We start from the raw sequence: 18669 nt of genomic DNA on the forward strand, positions 1-18669 counted from the left end.
AGTTTCCAAGTATTTAAGCCATTCAAATCTTCCAATAAATAAATCATTATATGCATGCAAATATATGCCTGCAACTTCATTGAAGATATTAAAAAACCAATTTTCACAAAGAAATGTATAACTTCCACAAATCTCAATTAAAATGAATTTTTTAAAAATTAAATAAAACTATATTTACATATATTTCCAATTAATCTATTTATATTTCATAACTCATCCATATGTGTTAGTACCAAGTGTTGTAACATGGCTTTCGTCAAGGAATCTAAAATCTACAAATAAGCACTTTTACCAAAATGTTCATACCTTATTCATCTCTCACATAAACACTCCAACAAAAATCCAAAAGGAATTTTACCATCCAAATATACATATTTTACATTGTTTATAGGTTGTACATGGTCGTACAAGACCTAGAACCAACACAAAAACTAAAAAACCATTCAAAACAACAACTTAGAATCACTCCAGTTTTCTTTCAAATGTGAATGTTTCCTTCCCTTATCATTTAGTTTGACCATACATAAGGTTTTATATGCTCATTTTTGGGTTACAACTTCCAAACCAACTTTTGAATCGACTCTTTACATTTTCTTAACCCTTTTTGCACTTTTTGCAATAGTTTTGCACTTTTTACAATATTACAACTTATCATTTTGTACTTTCTTGACAACTTTACATTTATTGCCTTTAGGCATTACAATTTATTCTATTACATGTAATATCACATAAAATAATATGGAATTATATTGCATAACTAAAATATTTCTTGGGATCATCTCTAATATCTCTATGACTAAGTGCTCCTGCACCATACTCCCGAGCTTAAAAATTTTCCATGTTCTATGGAAATGCTTTGGTGAGAATCTAATATTTGGCCTCTTCATCATCATTGGATCAATGCCTCCTCTTTCTATATCTCTTTCAACCATGACTCCTATCCATGGATTTATGTTATTTTCCTTCAACGGCATCGAGTTATGCTAGTTTCCTTCAATTGTACTTCAACTATTGCATAGTCCACTCATCCATGTTGCATTTTTCCCTCACCTGGAAGTTCTATCATGCCTCTCTCCCCAAGACTATTGGTAACACACAATAGACCAATCTCTAGCCTTGGATCATTTCTCATGACCCTCTTGCTAGATAGTCAACTACACCCACTACAATTGAGTGAACTAGCACCAATCTGCAACCAAAACTTCATAAAAAAGAATCTGAAATAAACCCAACATAGGGTTAGGTCCTGATGTGAATCCTGACACTCTTAAGAGCTTCTAGCTCTGATACCACTTGATGAAGAGGAGCCTAAAAATAAGTCAATAAATGTGATACAAGTTTATCCCATCAAAATCCATGAGATAAATTCCATTCTTAGACATCTTATGAGGCAAAACAAAACACTTTCCATACAAGTTTTCCACTACTTTACCATTTACATAGTCTGATTTCTCTGTTAGAGTATATCATTCATAACTTTCATTTCTGATATTTTTGTGAAAAACCATTTGGAGGAATTTGAAAAAACTAAACATATTAAAAAATTTCCAAATCTCATTCCAATCCAACAAATTTGTTACAAGTTATGGTCTTTGTACCAAGACCCATTATTACTGTCATAAACCAATAACAAAACTTGTAACCATGCCTAGGGTATCTCGTATCTTTCACAATACAAAACCAGTAGATCCCAAACTAGTTTCATAATAATAAATATTGAGTATATTTTCCAAATATGTAATCCTTTCAAATATTCCAATCAATAAATCATTATATGCATGCAAATCTATGCCTGCAACTCCATTGAAGATATTAAAAAACCAATTTTCACTAAGAAATGTATAACTTCCACAAATATAAATGAAAATAAATAAAACTATATTCACATATATTTCCAATGAATCCATTTATATTTTGTAATTCATCCATGTTTTAGTACCAAGTGCTGCAACATGGCTGATGTCAAGGAATCTAAAATCTGCAAATAAGCACTTTTACCAAAATGCTCATAACTTATTCATTTCTTCACATAAACACTCCAAACCAAATCCAAAAGTAATTTTATTCATCCTACTATCCAAATATATGGATTTTACATCGTTTATATGCCTTACATAGCCATAGAAGACCTAGAACCAATACAAAAACTTAAAAATCAACCAAAACAACAACTTAGAATCACTCCAAATTTGTTTCAAATGTAAATTTTTCCTTCCCTTCTCATTTGATTCAACCATACATAATTTTTTATAGGCTCATTGGTGGTTTACAACTTCCAAACTAACTTTTGAACCAACTCTTTACATTCTCTTAACTTCTTGCACTTTTTGCAATATTACAACTTATCATTTTGTACTTTCTTGACAACTTTACATTTATTGCCTTTAGGCATTACAATTCATTCTATTACATGGAATATAACATTTAAAAATATGGAATTATATTAAATAATTAAAATATTTCTTGCGATCATCTCTAATATCTCTATGACTAAGTGCTCTTGCACCAACATTCCACTTCCACCATCTCAAGACTTAACATTATTGAACAAAGGCTCAGTAGCACCACTTCCTCAAGCTATAGAAATAGAAGAACAAGCAATGGAGGAACTCAAGCCTCAACAACCACAAGCTGATAAAGTATCAAAGGAAGGGAAAATACTTGAAGAGGCTCAAAAAACTCCTCATGATACATAGGCTTGGAACTTAGCCCAAAATAATATAGAGACTCCAACTAGTGATCTTTCTCAATGGGAAAAGACTCAAGAGGGGAAAAATAAGGGAAAAGGGCTTGCAGTGGAAATCATCTCTTCAATCAAGTACATGTCTCCAGTGGGCACTACATCATTATGGTTGAAAAGGGAGGTTATGTTTCAGCAAAAGAAGTAGTTGGATTTAATGATAGAGGAGGGAATGAGAGAATTGGTTAAAGCCATCAAGAAACCTAAGCCACCTACAAGTGATTCATGAGTATTGGCCTTCATAATGAAGAACCAAGATCGACTTGCTTGCGCATATAGCTATTCCTCCTCTACACGCTAATATCGATGAACTAATTCCTAAGGATTACCAAATCAAGGAGGTCATGTTGGGAAGGGTCACGGTAGATATTGCAAAAGTGATGATCATTACAAGGATGAAAGAGGTGCTTAGACAAATGGACCAAGATGAGTTTGAATTGCTAATGTTGCAGAAACAAAATGAGCTTTTGAGAGGCTACTTGCATGGAGTTATGGGCCCTATAGATCTCGATAATCTAGAGATCACTCTTTCTGTGGAACTAGAGAGGAAAGAGAAGAAGAATGTACAATTAGACCCATTTTTGGAGGCATGTCAGCAATTGTAGGATAATTGAGAGTAGAGAGGTGTACAAATAATACAAGGAAACTTGAACCTATTACACTATATTCAATCAAGTGCAGATAAGCCGGTATCCATAGTGAACTAGGATTTTGGATTGATGGATGAGGTACATACCTAGGCTAAATATCTACAAGCACTCCAATCAATAAAAGGTCAAAGGTATCATATTCTCATGGAAGTATACACAGCTAAGGAGTTGGATAAACTCAATGATTGGATTGAAAAGATATCTACCAACAATAAAGTCATGGAGCTTCTACATGCAGATATTTTGAAAATAAGACCAAACTCAAAAGAAAATTTTGGAAGTAGAAAGGTATTGCAATGCTACTTGTGTTGAGATTTTTGAAGATGAGTCAAAGGATAAGCTTAATACAGTGCAATCAATAGCCCAACAATTCTAAGGAACCTTTGAAGATGCTTTTTCAAATGAAGACATTAGACAAGCATTCAAGACTGAAGAGGTATTGTTGGAGTTGGACACCAAACTTGACAATTTTGTGGCAACCTGAATAGAATTCAGAAATTATTGGTAGGTTGTGAAGGATAAATATTAATCTTTGGATTTAATAAAGGCTACCCAAGTAACAAAGATATTTGAGAAATTCAAGGGGAAACATCCAAACATCATTTTGGTATAAAGGGGAAGAAAACCCAGATGTTGGAAATTCAGTTTTGACACTTGGAAAAAAATTTCATTTTTGGAACCTATCATCAAGGTGCACAAGTGTGCAAGTGTTCTATTCTCAGAGGTGCACCGATAATTTTGAAGAAGTAGTAGTGTACTGATAGTTAACTACCAGTTGTTATTTTAAAAGCATTACATGCATCGAAACTATATTTTGACGACGGTTCAACTCCCAAAAACATTTAGAGAAGGTCAAGCTTCTATTTTAAGAGCTTCAAGTGACTCTCAAATCTTCTTGCAACTTCCTTCTTCGTATCTACTTCATCTTTGATTTATTTAAGTCATGTAAAGGCTCATGCACCCATTAATTGATATAAACAACGGTGGAGACCTACTTAGCACCATATAGAGAGTTGGTTTGTATATAATTAGATAATTAGACTTGTTTTATTAGTTTTTAGCATGAGTTTGCATTTTAAAAGCTCTCACTCCTAACACAAAGGGAGGAGAGGGGTTTTTATAAATACATGGATATAATATGTACTCCAAGCTATTATTTTAATGCAATAATATATGTTATTGGTGCTCTCGTTCTAAGTGAATTTATTCTTGTCAGTGTGTTATTTTTATGAACCTCTTAGTTCTAGTGTTTGCCTCATGTTAATGAATTCCACTAATGTACCAAGTTGGAGAAAAGATCACCTATTGTTCCTACATAGCTTCTTGTCGTGCATGAGTGCACTTTCCATGTCCTTGCAATTTGATGAGAAGTGCAATATTTTATTATTATTATTGAGTTCCCATCGACAATTTCTTCAATAGAATTGAGGAAGTGCTACTCCTATTTTCATTGGTTTCCTACTCGACCTTTTTGATAATTTAATTTGCAAACATGTCATTGCAGTGATTTATGTTTGTTAGGAATTTCCCGTTCAAGTTATTTGCTTTAATATCTTGTTACCTTATCTTTGCTATTTTCTTTGCTAACACTTGGTTAAAATAGTAATTCATATAGTTGTATTGACAAATAGAATTCATCATAAAATAGAAAATACCAAAAAAAAAATCTTTTGTGGTTACTTTTCAAAACAGCAGATCAAACATCTTGTCCAAAATCGATTGAACTAGAAAAGGCCTCCTCGTGAACATACACATTTATCTTCAATTAAGCATATTCCAGTAGATCACAAGATCATCTAGAACCTTGGAGTTGATCCTAGATTAGCTTTTCAATATAGGAGTTTGAAAGGATTCTTGTCATTAAGCATCGTGCAAAATAAAAGCTCAAAATTAAATCATGTAAAGACTCACGCACCCATTAATTGACATAAACAAGGCTGGAGACCCACTTAGCACCATTTAGAGAGTCAATCTATATATAATTAGATTTTTTTTTGTTATGTTTTAGCATGAGTTTTCATTTTAAGAGCTCTCACTCCTAACACAAAGGGAGGAGAGGGTTTTTTATAAATACATGGATGTAATATGTACTCAAGATCGTTATTTTGATGCAATAATATATGTTATTAGTGCTTTCATTTTGAGTGTAGTTATTCTTTCTGGAGTGTGTTAGTTTTGTGAATGCATGTTCATGAATAATAATGGTTCCAATGGTTTTATTGTGTTATTATGATTATGTTACCTTTTAGTTTTGATTTTTTTCTCGTGTTAATGTATTCCAATGACGTACCAAGTTGGAGAAAATGTCACCTATTGTTCCTATATAGTTTCTTGTCTCGCATGAGCACACTTTTTGTGGCCTTGCAATTTGATGAGAAGTGAAACATCTTTCAGTTGTTATTGAGTTCCCATCAATGATTGCATTAGTGGAATTGAGGAAGCATTACTCCTATTTTAATTGGTTTCCTACTTGATCTTTTCAACAATTTAACTCGCATACGTGTTGTTACCATGGTTTATGTCCATTAGGAAGTTCCCCTTCAAGTTATTTTCTTAAACCTCTCATTACCTTATCTTTGTTATTTTCTTTGCTAACACTTGGTTAAAATAGGAATTCTTATAGTTGTATCGACAAATGGAATTCATTAGAAAATAGAAAATACCAAAAAAAAAAAAAATCTTTTGTGGTTACTTTTCAAAATAGAAAATTAAACATTTTATCCAAAATTGGTCAAACCAACAAAGGCCTCCAAATGAACATACACATTTATCTTCAATTGAATGGATTTTAGTAGGTCATATGATCTCCCAAAACCTTGGAGTTGATCCTATATTATCTTTTCAAGAGAGGAGCTTGAAAGGATGTTTGTCATTAAGCATCGTGCCAAATTGTAGCTTAACAGTGCTTCCGGCACCACTTCTAGGACATTGAGTCTAGGTTATCTCTCTTGGACTCTCTGGTTACACCCATAGTTCTTTATGGTAGGGTGGTTTGGGGATTGTCTCTTCTTGATTCTGATTGCATCTTGATCAAGCGAGTGCAAAACCTTCTCCTCCATCAAATTATTTTTTTCCACTACACTCCACACAATATTGTTTTGGTCGATTTCAAGGCTCATCCTTTCTAGCTCAGCACCATTTTTTACTTGATTTAGTTCATTCATCATCTCAAAGGCTTCATGGGTTCAGTTGAGGGCCAACATAGATACACATAGCTTCCATTGTTGCTCTATGGACATTGCTAGCTTGGTGGGGATGACTAAGGCTCATTCCTAGTATACCCAGGCCACTATCTTACTAAGCTTGATCGGGATTGACATCAATCATCTTCCTCCATACCAATTCTGCTTGGATTCTCCCATTCATCTCCTTCCTTCTTCGTAGGAGTTGAGTGGACACATCAAACTCAACATTTAGAGGCAATACACCTTCACGACTTGGATCAGCCCTCCTGGTGGTTTATGCCCTCAAATGACCTTCTACTCACAATACTTTGTGGTGACCCGCAATGGCATTACTATTCATCCCTCTTACTTGAGTCAACATTGGATCCATACCCTCTACATTTCCCTCAGGTCTTTTAGAGTTGGATCACACTGACTTTGTTGCCTGACTGATCACCACCTGACTAGAGAGGAACAAGTGTGTCACCTTTGCACCATATCCAAGAGAGATACCCACTTTATCTTCAAGTGCCCCATCTACTATGAGATTAGTGGTAGGTTTCACTACCTATTTAGAGATTGCAAATCCCTCTCAGCCTTTTTAAGTTACTTTGACTAATGATGCTTAGTGCTATACTTCCAGGAGACCTCTTAGCTCAAAGACCACACTTTACAGATCTTGTTTCCTCTAACCCAAACCTTGGATCAACTTAGAACTGATTTCTTTCCTTCCATTCTCACTTCCAGGGGCATGAAATGACCACATACACTCATCTACAAACACACCAGATTGGTTAGACCTCGATGTGGGTTCCTTAGATAGTAACACCTATGCCCACTACTACATAGAGCTAGAGACGAAGTTGTTCCCTAACCCATGTTCATCTTGGGCCTTATCCCTACATGTATGGTCTATTTTTATCAAGAAAGGATTGGTCATCCTTCTCTCTCTTCTTACTGTTTCCCTTTTTCTTTCTTTTTTATTTGGTGTTTTTTCCCAAAACACCTTTTGGCGCTCCTACTATTTTATTTTTCTCTGCACTATTGTATCTTTCAATCTCTTAGACCCTTTTCGGTCTCTTGTTGGACATTAATATCATTATCTTATCTTATCTTATTTATGCAAGGGGTAAAAGTTTATTCAAACACAAAAATAAAATAAAAATAAGTTGTTCAAAAGAGAATGGGCTTTACACAACCTTGTCATGTTCCACTAAGTTATCTAATATACAAGATAAATCATGCCACAATATTCCAATTTTTTATTTGATGAGAGACCCATTTGGCCAAGAAATCTAGCACACTATTCCACTCCCTAGGAATGTGTCTAAAAGAAATAGACTCCAAGGAACTGCATAGCTAGAGAATTTGACTGAGAAACAAAGATAAGTGTCAATTAACATCATCTAGCTATTATTTGTTTAAATAAGTCACTATGTCTATGAATCAAATTCACAAATAATTGCATTCCACCAAAAAAATTAACTACACTCCCTAGCATACAAAATGACAAGAGCCTCCATGAAGTTATTCGACTCCATCAATTCCATCATGACCAAGATTCCTTTGTGACGAACCATATGTGTTAATTTTCAAAATTCCCTAAGGAGATGGGTTCCAATGATCCTCCCAATTGATCTTTTGCAAAGGATGGTCACATCTATTTAGATCATGACCCATGGAACATACATTGAAACTTCTCCCTAAAGAGGTAAGTTGAAATGGTTACAAATATCAACATCTCTAGGATCTGCACCTCTATCTATATCACACTTTTCCAAGACATTATCATGAAGAGAACGAGTACAAGAAATAGTGTTTCATTTGCTTTTGGATTTAATAAGGCACACCAATAGTAGCTATGGATTCATGATATGTTTCGTTTTGTATATGTGCAGATGCAGGCTTGGAATATTCACATGTGGAAAAATCTTGATAGAAAAGTTAAAGAGTCTCTATTACCTAAAATATCTAATACCTAAGCTATCTAATACCCTGAATAAACCAAAAGCTAACTAATACCTAAGCTATATAGTGCCTAAAACAAAACTAGAATGATAAACACAAAAAATACCTAATGTAGCAGGCAAGGGCAAGAGCACGACAAGGTAATGGTAGAACAAGGACACGGCAAGACCTTTGCAACTCTCCAATATAAAATGAGTTATCAGTCAATCAAAATTGCAATGACAAGGTAATGGCAGATCACCAAGGGAATGGAAAGACCATCGCATCTCTCCAATATTGTAATCGATCAAATGCATTAGGACTTACATTGTGTTTTCTCTTTTTTGTTTATTTTATAGTTTGATTAAGGGAAATCTTAGAAATACTAAGAGGATTGTATCCACAACATGCATTAAAAGAAAGTTTCCTGAATATATTCCAATGGAGACAAAGATGTGAACAACAAGGAAAGGAAATTGGATCCATGGAGGAGAGATTCTTAACTTTATTGCTTAAGTAAAGAATGGAAGAGTTAAGAATAGAAACCATTCGAAAAATAGAAATAAAACCTGATATTTAGTTTGTGTCGAAGGTAAGGAAAACTAATGCAATTGTTAAGTGCTATAAAATCTAATAATTCTTTACATTAACTAAAAGAAGTAAAGAATTTTTTGAGGTCTGAAGTTTTTTTATAAATTTCAAATTTTTGGTACATTTATTAAAACATAAAAATAGAATTTATTTAAAATATTACTGGTTAGTGTCAAAAATAGCAAGGAGAAAAATAGTTTTTCTCAAATAAAAATTATAGAAAATTTGAACCATTAAGTCAGCTAGCATTAATGAGGAAGCCTATGGATTAAGTCAACTATCATTAATGAGGAAGCCTCTAGAACGTTAGAGTTAATGGTAAAATCTACTGTAAAATCCCATGTACTACATAAATTCAAAGCTCGTACGATCTAAAACTCAAGAAAATGAAGGCATAGTAATTACATCTTGAAATATAAAATTGCCGCCTGCTTGAAATATGCAAGGGACGTGACACTAAAATGAAATTAATGTAGGGGTTGCAAAGGCCTATGACTGAAGCATGTAAATAAGTGGAGCATTGATGTGCAACAAGGGGGATATCTAATTAGAACAAGGGAGATTCAATGCTAGTGTAAGCCCATTTGAATTTAGAGTGTGGTATTGTGTGGTCCCCATTTGAATTAAGGGAGTCCATAGTGGTCATTCCAAGTTGTAAGGTGGACCCATATTTTTCACAAATAGGTATGTGCTATTTAGTGAAGATTCTATTTGTTTTTATAGTCAATTAGGTCAGGGTTGTAGTGTTGGCATAGTCTCCCAGTGCCATAAAGGTCTGCAAATTAGGGTCCATGAGATGATTTTGAATTCAGTATTTTTTTGATAAAACCATAGAAAGTCATGTAAAAATAATAATAATAATAATAAAATATATGAATTCTAATACAACATATTTAATAGATTGTAGGCAAAGATTGATTTGGGAAAATGAACGGATTTTTGCAAGAATTCATTTACTCATACAAAAAGAAACAGATTTTTAAGAAAAGAAAACCTAATAGAAATGTGGCCTCATGGAACGTGTTTTACTTGGCTTGAGTACAAGGTTAATCCTAGTTGTTTAATCAACTCTACTTTTCTCTTGGCTCCTATCCCTGACTCGAGTATAAGGGAATGTGAATCGCCCTAGCTCCTCTTTGCACATGCAACTGGATTTGGGAAAATGACAAATGACATTTATTTTTCTTTTCTTTTTTGTTTATAATCACACGAGTGTCACAATAATGATAGCCCCGTCATAACTGCAACGGTGTTGGGGACACTTGCAAAAAAACATGAAAATCATCACAAATTAAACTCACATTGCAATTTGACCCCAAATCTTGTAGTTGTCTAAGGTATTTAAAAAGTTTAATTTGTTCAAAAATAGAGTTGAGAATGCATCTAGAGTAAAGATAAAAAAATTTAGATTAGATAGAGGTGGAGAGTTTACTAAAAGAGAGTTTAACACCTTTTGTAAAGAATATGGTATGAAGAGACAACTATTAGCACCTAAGACTCTTGACAAAAATGGGATTGTTGAAAGAACAAATAGATCTATAACAGAAGTAGCAAGAGCCATGATGTTTGAGAATGATGTATCCAAGACATTTTGGAGAGAAGTAGTCAACACAAAAGTATACGCCATGTGTTAACATTAAAGTTAATTTTTCTATTAGTAACTCACACTTACTTGAAATATAATCACTACCAAGTTTCTTAGTTCCTACTAAGCTTCAAACCAAGTGTAGCAGTGAATACTGAGTTGTTTAGTGCAAGTGATGGAAACTCTATTGTTAACTGGGCTCCACAGTGCCAACCAAGTTATTTAGTGTTAAACATGTTCTCTAGTGTTTACCAAGCTCACAGTATTAGCGATGTGAATCTAGTGTTGACTAAGTCATAGAGTGTCAACCGAGTGATTCAATATATGTCAAGTTTCACAGTGTTCACTAAGTCACACAGTGTTGAACGAGTCCAAGCTACTTGGAATTGATCAATATGAACCAAGCCTCTTCATCAACCGAATGCCACACAATTCTGAGTGTTGGTAGTGGTTGTCGAGTATCAAAACATTAGCGAGTTTGTCTTTAGAACCTGTGTTATAGCAGTTGGGCCGACTTTGTGGATTTTGGTAAAACTTGTATTGTAGCTTACTTCAATAAGTTATTATTTGGATTGGTATATATGTAAAGAATTGTATCATATCTAAGTAAGAATCAGAAGAGCATGGAATAACAAAAGTTTGAATTAAGAAGGCTACAAGAAGTATAAGGGACATCAAAGATTTATCTATCACAACAAGGTGATCATTACAATTCAAGGAATCTCAACCAGCAAATTAGACTTGCAAATTAGAGATTAGACACAGGTTCACCCTAATAGGTGTATCAGTTGAATCCTTTAATAGGGTAGACTTAACAGTCTTTTTCTAAATCTCTTAACCAAGTGCATATTTCATTATATGTTTTGAAAATCCTTTCACAAGGTGGACCTCACAATCCTTATTGTTCTTAATAGGGCAAATCATCAGAAGTGATCAATTGTAAGCCTTAATAAGTCCACTTTATACTGTAGTACTAAAGCTTGTGGGTATCATCCCCACCAATTTTACTTTCTATGTGGAAAGTTTCTAGGTTACCATATTTTGTGTCAAATTGTCATGAATGTTTATTTTATTTCATTCTTTCATGCATGCAATTAGATCATAATATTATATGAAGGATTAACTAGTAAAATAAGATTAAATTTTATTGGTTCCTAATTCACATCTCCCCTCTCAATAACCTTGCCTACCTCATAGTTCCAACAATTGGTATCAGAGCATTGTGGTTCTCACAGAAGAAGTTTAAAAACTTGAGCAAAGATCAAAGGTAATGGATGTATATAGCCTAGATAAAGCTATTGACAATGAAAAGTTGAATCTTGAATTGGCCATTGGGAAACTAAAGAAAGAAAATGAGCAATTCTCTCAATCATTGAAAAGAAGGAAAGATCTTGCAATACAAATGAATGACAATCTCTACACTAAAGAAAGAATTGAAGATACATATCTTGAAATAAATTTAGATGAAGTTGATGAAGCAATCAAAGACCTATTAGAAAAGAATTCCAATCTTCAAGAAGAAGTTAGAAAGTTGAAAAGAGAATAAGAAATCCTATTAGTGAGATTATGATAAGTCATGGAAGAAAAAGACAAAGCCAAAGAAGAGATAGAAGAAAAGAACAATGAAATTCAACATCTATCCCTTCAACAAGAAGACTTTATTGATCAGCTCACTAATGAAAATGAAGAACTTATGAATCTAAGGTTAGAAAATGGAAGGCTGCAAAATGATCTAGACACTGAAAATAAAATCAATAAAGGATGATGAAATCTCAAGAAAACATGAATCAATTGAATGAACAAAGTCAGTATAAACACAAAGGCAAAGCTAGAATAGGATACACAGAAGAAGATGAATCATCCAAGAAAGGAGCTCAAAAGAATCAAAGGCCTACTTACAATCATTGTGGTAAGTCAGATAGGTTATACATCAAACAAATGTTGGAGTAATGGTAAATAAAAATTCAATCAAAAATGCTACAACTACAATAAGCATGGACATAGAGAAAGTGACTACAAGGAGAAATCTAAGTTTGACGGAAAATGCTATAGTTGCAATAAACAAGGGCTAAAATCTTCTGAATGAAAAATCAAGAAATTGAATCCAGTAGAATAGATTGTGAAAGCAATATTTGGATGGGACTACAAGACATGATGTAGAAGCCACTACAATGGTGAATTTGGGCACATTGGAGAAAACTATGTGAAATGTCACATGAGGAAAAGAGATGCCACTAAAAGATGTTTCATTTGTACAAAACTTGGACATCTTGCCAAAAACTATATGAACACAGGAAGAATTGAAGATGAAAAGAAAGCCAAGACTAACAATATCAGAAAGAAGAAGTAGCAATGGATACTAAAATCTCTTGAGAATGCAAGCCCATGTGATGAAGTGGATGTCACTCAAGAGTTGGGTGACATTTCAACTTGAATCCCTATGGGAATAACTAGAACTAAGTTTTTGAAGTAGACATCCCTCATCAATTCCAGCCAACAAGAAGAAGAGATCCATATCAGCATTCAAGATGCACAAGTATCATCAAGTGGCTGCATAAATTCAAGACCTTACCGAGCTAGGTCGGGTTGTAAGACCCTATCAAGCAAGGTCTGAATATACTAAAGTATTGTATGTGAACATTAAGTTGTTGAAGACTCTACTGAGTGATAATGAATGTTTGTCAAGCTATGGATGTCTGCCAAGCATTAAAGGTTGAACCAAGTGGAAGATAGTATGGCATTGAGCAAGTAAATGTACCAAGCATTAATGGTGATTGTAAAGAGGAAATTAATTTAAAAGGAAGAAATTGAATTTATTATTTCACCGCAAATTTCAAGAGTTATTTTGCGAAGAATGATTTTAGAGCTTAAGAATGATCTGAGTGTTTGTTGTTGAAGAAATTTTGAGTTTTTAGAAAACCCTATCAAGCATGGCATCTTCCAGCAGCAAAATTAAGAAAGGGTCTGAAATGTTGGTTCGAGGAGTCAAGTGCAAGGCACCAAACTTCAAGTTGAGTTCAACAATTGCAAAAGTGCTTGACCCAATTGGTGTACAATCACAAATTCTACCCAAGGTATTGCTCATGCATGATATATGTCCATATCATCACTTTTATATTCAAGAGATAGGCACTCATGAGATAAACAAAGCATTGAATGAGTTATGTATGAATGACATTCTAAAACTTGAGCATCAACATTTGGAAGCCAAGGGCTTGACACACATATCACATATGCCAAGAGACTTCTAGGTCAAATCTATAAGATATATCCTGAGTAGTGTGCATAATAGATAGTTATGATTGGAGCAACCTATTTAGATATCAAAGAAAATGATTCACAAAATCATTGGTTTTCCAATGTTGAACAAAGCCAAAGCAACCAAAACAGTAGGTTAGGTTGAACTAGTGAAGTAAACTCATGCTAAATGGGATGGAAAATGAATGAAGATAAGTAAAATCACTGACATGGAACTAAATTTTGGAATTCATGTGATCTCTCATAAGATCTACAATGATAGTCATCTCAATAGTGTGTCATGTGAGGCAGTTGATCTAGCTCTCAAAGTAGTGAAGAATAACATGGCATTCAACCTTGTCAAGTTGTTATTGAATCAGTTCAATAAGAACATGGAAAGCATCAGAGGTTCCAAGAACAATCCGTGTAAGTTTGATTCACTCTTGACTTTTTTATTCTTCTCTGTACGAAAATTCTTCCCTTCTAAAGGTACAGTAGTATGGAGAAAATATGTCCCTATTTTATATCAAATAAATGAGTATATAGCGAAAATGGGTGAAATTTTTGATAGCATCATAGAAAACTACTTTGAATCATTCAAAGAGAAGATGCAAAATAGATATAGGATAACTAAGAAGCTTGTAGAAGACTACAAGGATGATATTTGTTTCCTGATGGACTGTGACAAAGTGTACATTCAGGCAGTCAAACGAAGAATGGCATGGGTTAAGCCTTTGGAGTATGAGGTTAACATTGATGAAACCAAAGATATCATTTAGCCACTGTTGAATGAGCCTATGGATTCTAAAGCACCTTATTTTAGGACTTATGAAGAAGCTAAAGCAAGAATAAAACTTGAAATTAAGCTTCCTCAAGTAGTTGACAAAGGAAGAAAGAGGATAGCAAAACTAAGACAATAAAGTTCTACTCTCCTGCTAACAGAAGGAAAAGCTGATGATGTAGAAGAAGCTAATACAGAGGATGAAGATGGAAAAACCAAATCTGAAGAAGAAGAGCCTATAAGGAAGAAAGGTAAGGTTATCATAACCAGACTTACTAAGTCATCTACTACTATATTCACAAGAAGGGCGCCAAAGTTTGGAAAGAAATTGAAGTTAGGTGAAGAGGATGCCGAGAAGATTATCTTCAAAAGGCCTACACCTACACTTCAAGAAAATTTAAATAAATTGGAAGAAGGAACTGGCATGGTATGTTTAAAATTCCTCAAATAGGAATCAAGGAATGCAGATGAGAAAAGATAGATTGAAGATGCTATTATGACCAAATTGAGAAAATAGAAGTATTCTCCTATGAGTTTACTTAGAAAATTCCTAATGAGCTCATGCAAGCAACCAAGCCTAGATGGGAGCATGCAAAGAAGACTGCAAAGGCATCTTTGAATAGACTCTGAGGAAACTCTTGTCGAGTCCCAGAGAAAAGGAGGTGAAAGAATATTTGAAGAAGAATGAACAAAAGTTCACTCTCAAGATGAACACTTGCATGATACTTCTCAAAAATATTGAATATGTGGTGAAGGCAGTCACAAACACATGGAAGAACATCTACAAATTGTATCAACCTAGTGATTTTATTGTTCATATTAATGACAAAGATGGTGATGAAGATAAGGAAGAGGATATAGAAATAAAAGATGATGAGATTGATGATGTATATCTAGATGATGAGGATGAAAAATAGGAAGCTACTAGAGGAAATCTTCTAGAGATTCAACGTTGTAAGAATTTGGTATAGCTCTGATACCATGTAAGAATCTTCCTCGAGCTCTTATACAATGTAAGAATTGGCCTAAGGCAATCTAGAAGCTCAAGAGATAGCACAAGAGAGACAAGAAATGATCAAATGAGAATGGATTAATCAGATAATTGGATGAATACATCATAGAAGTGTCTTGTCTATAAAGGCATTTACTAATATGTCTCGAAGTCATACAAGAGATAAGCATAACAACTAAGCACATGTCTACCAAGAGTGGATTATCCTCCATTGTGCATGAATGTACGTGCAACAATGTGAAAATAAGAATACAAAGGTGTATCCATTAAAGAGATGTAGTAGACAACATGTGCTTAATTAGAGTGTAAACTGTTGTGCTATCTACATGACAACTCATGTGAATATGCAAACTCCTAGGTATATATATGACAACTAATATGAATATGCATTAACCTAAGTAAACTTAAGTAAAATGTAAATAGTAAATACTTATTTACACCAACACCTTCCCCCCCCGTTAAGTGCAACTTAGGGAAATGTACTTAAGCTCACAAAAGATAGATAATAATGCAAGATGGCTCATGGCTACTAGGGCATGTTAGGTACCCATGTACAAAATGCAAGTCCAAAAGATATGCAATGTAATCTCTCATAAAGTGGAGAAAGAGGGAAAGCCTCATGGGGTAAAACCCCTTCCAAAAGAGAGATAAGTATAATAAAAGAAAATGAAAGAGAAGAAGACCTCATGTGAGGAGAAGATCCCCCCATAAAAAAGAAGAAGTGGAAGAGAGACCAAGTAGCCTTCTCTTAATGTAGAATGTACACCAATGGAAGATGCTCTATGCTCAAAGTAGAAACTAGTCCATGAGTGTAGAACAACATTTCTCCCCTTAGGAAGAAACAAAACTAAAGGTGCATGAAAGAAGCCTCCTCCATCTGTAGGAAGAAACCTGAAAATGTATGAAATCTTTGAATCCTGCTCGAGTGTCCCCATGTCAATACTGAAAGGTGCCTCCTCCAAATTATGTGCATTATGCCACTCTTCTAAAAAAGACAAATCAAGATTAACTGAGGATGAATGTAGAACATGTATCAAAGACTCAAATATCTCCTCTAAAGAGAAAGTGACCTCCTCGAACTGTTGTATCAAAGGATCTACCACCGTGTCAACCTCGAAAGACTGGTCAAGTAGAGAATGAAGATGAGGGTCAGAGTGTTCCCTCACAACAACTAAAGAAGGATAATCTTCACCAAAGAGAAGATGAATGTTATCAATAGTGTCTCCCAAATTTGCAATGTAGGACTCCATAAACAAACTGGAAATGTTTGTCAAGTAGTCATCCCATGGAACTAAGTCTAGAAGACAATGAATGCCTGACTGCACTAAATCATCTAAATCCATAGCTATGTGACTACAAGAATCATCAAGAACAATAGTAGATGGAATATCAGTAGAAGGAGAGGAAATTAATATCTCGAGAACTTGATCACATGTGAGAACACCCAAGTTCAAGTAGCCAAATTTCTCCTCAAAATCTGAATCATCACTAGACACATGATAAAAATCTGTTGAAAAATCACTATCATCGTCATGACCAAAGTCTGAAAAAGTAGTATAGTTGAGATGCATGATCAACCACCCCTATAGCAATGATATGTCTAGTCTCCAAGTCTTTGATAAAAACTAAATCGGGAGTGAATTCCACAGTTCTTCTATCTCCATGAGTGAGTTGATAGATGGAAAGAAGATTATGACTTAAGTGAGGTATGCACAACACATTTGTAAAGTATCTCTCTCCTTTATCAATAGTGTATTTCCCAATAACATTCATACAAGTATGATTTCCCATCAAGATAGGTAGAGAATGACAAGGATCAAATGATGAAAACATAGACTGTGTAGATGCCATATGATGCAAAGCCCCTGAATCTTGACTTGAAGTAGATACTAAGGCTTGACCTTTTCCCATGTGATCCTATCCTTTATCAAAATATGAATGTGAAGAAGGGGTTGAAGTAGTCATTCTTGAAGGTAGACTAATTTGATTCTTCTTGAGAAGATTCTTGAGTTCATCAATTTCGTTCTTGTAAAAATGATGTTCTTCATGTCCATTCTTATTGCAATATGCACAAGTAAGAAACTCCTTCTTGGATAATTTACCCTTATTGTTGGAGTTTTCTTGTGGTGAGGAAGATTTTTGTGTGGAGGTAGACTGATGTGTAGAGGAAGATTGTTGTATGTCATCTTGTGGCTTAGCCTTCCATTGCTTTTGCTTCTTGTTGGAACTTTTAGCACCTTGATTCCCTTGATTCCCCTTATTAGCTACGAAGGATTTATGCTTGGAAGACTAAAGAATTCTCATACTAAATTTTCATGTTCTAAGACTAAGATTCCTGAAAATAACTTGAATGAAGGATTAGTGAAGGAACCTCTCATTGTTAACTTGTGAGTATTATAACTTGAAACGAAAGCTACATATTCAGGAGGAAGATGAGCCATTACATGTTTGATCAACTTTGCATCCTTGATGGGTTCACCACAATCCTTAAGTTGTGCCCTACACATGTCTACTTGGGTAAGATAATATTTTATGGTGTCAAAATTCCAAGGATCCAATTTGAAAAGATTTTCCTCAATGGTGCAGGCCATATCTTCATCTATTATCACATACAATGCTTCAATTTTATCCCAAACTTTGATTGGATTGATAATGTTTCTAATGTGATATTTAACAGGATCTAAGATATTCTTTAGCAAGGTTCCTAAGGTCATCTCTTTTTTTGATTCCCAGTCTTCTTTACGAGACTCATCAGCATCATCATCAAGTTTCTTTGCAACGCTAGTTACATAACGTAATAAACCTTTTTCAACTAACAGTTTCGTTATCTTTTCTTTCCAAGTAGCATAATTATATGGTGTTAGTTTAGAAAAAGGACCCATAATGCAAAAGAAAGAGCACAATATCAAAGAGATTGAAGAATGCAAGATAGACACATCCCTCCCCCCCCTTTCACTCAATC

At 34.3% G+C, this 18669-nt stretch overlaps 1 pseudogene; it reads right to left on the bottom strand.

Moving 5' to 3' along the window:
• LOC149561449 (bidirectional sugar transporter SWEET3b-like) overlaps positions 1-16642 on the bottom strand; it is a 61652-nt pseudogene extending 45010 nt beyond the window's left edge.
• Positions 16643-18669: the final 2027 nt, after the last annotated feature.

Source organism: Cupressus sempervirens, chromosome 4 (assembly GCF_028749045.1).
Source record: "Cupressus sempervirens isolate cs-2001-9-10 chromosome 4, ASM2874904v1, whole genome shotgun sequence".
NCBI lineage: Eukaryota > Viridiplantae > Streptophyta > Pinopsida > Cupressales > Cupressaceae > Cupressus > Cupressus sempervirens.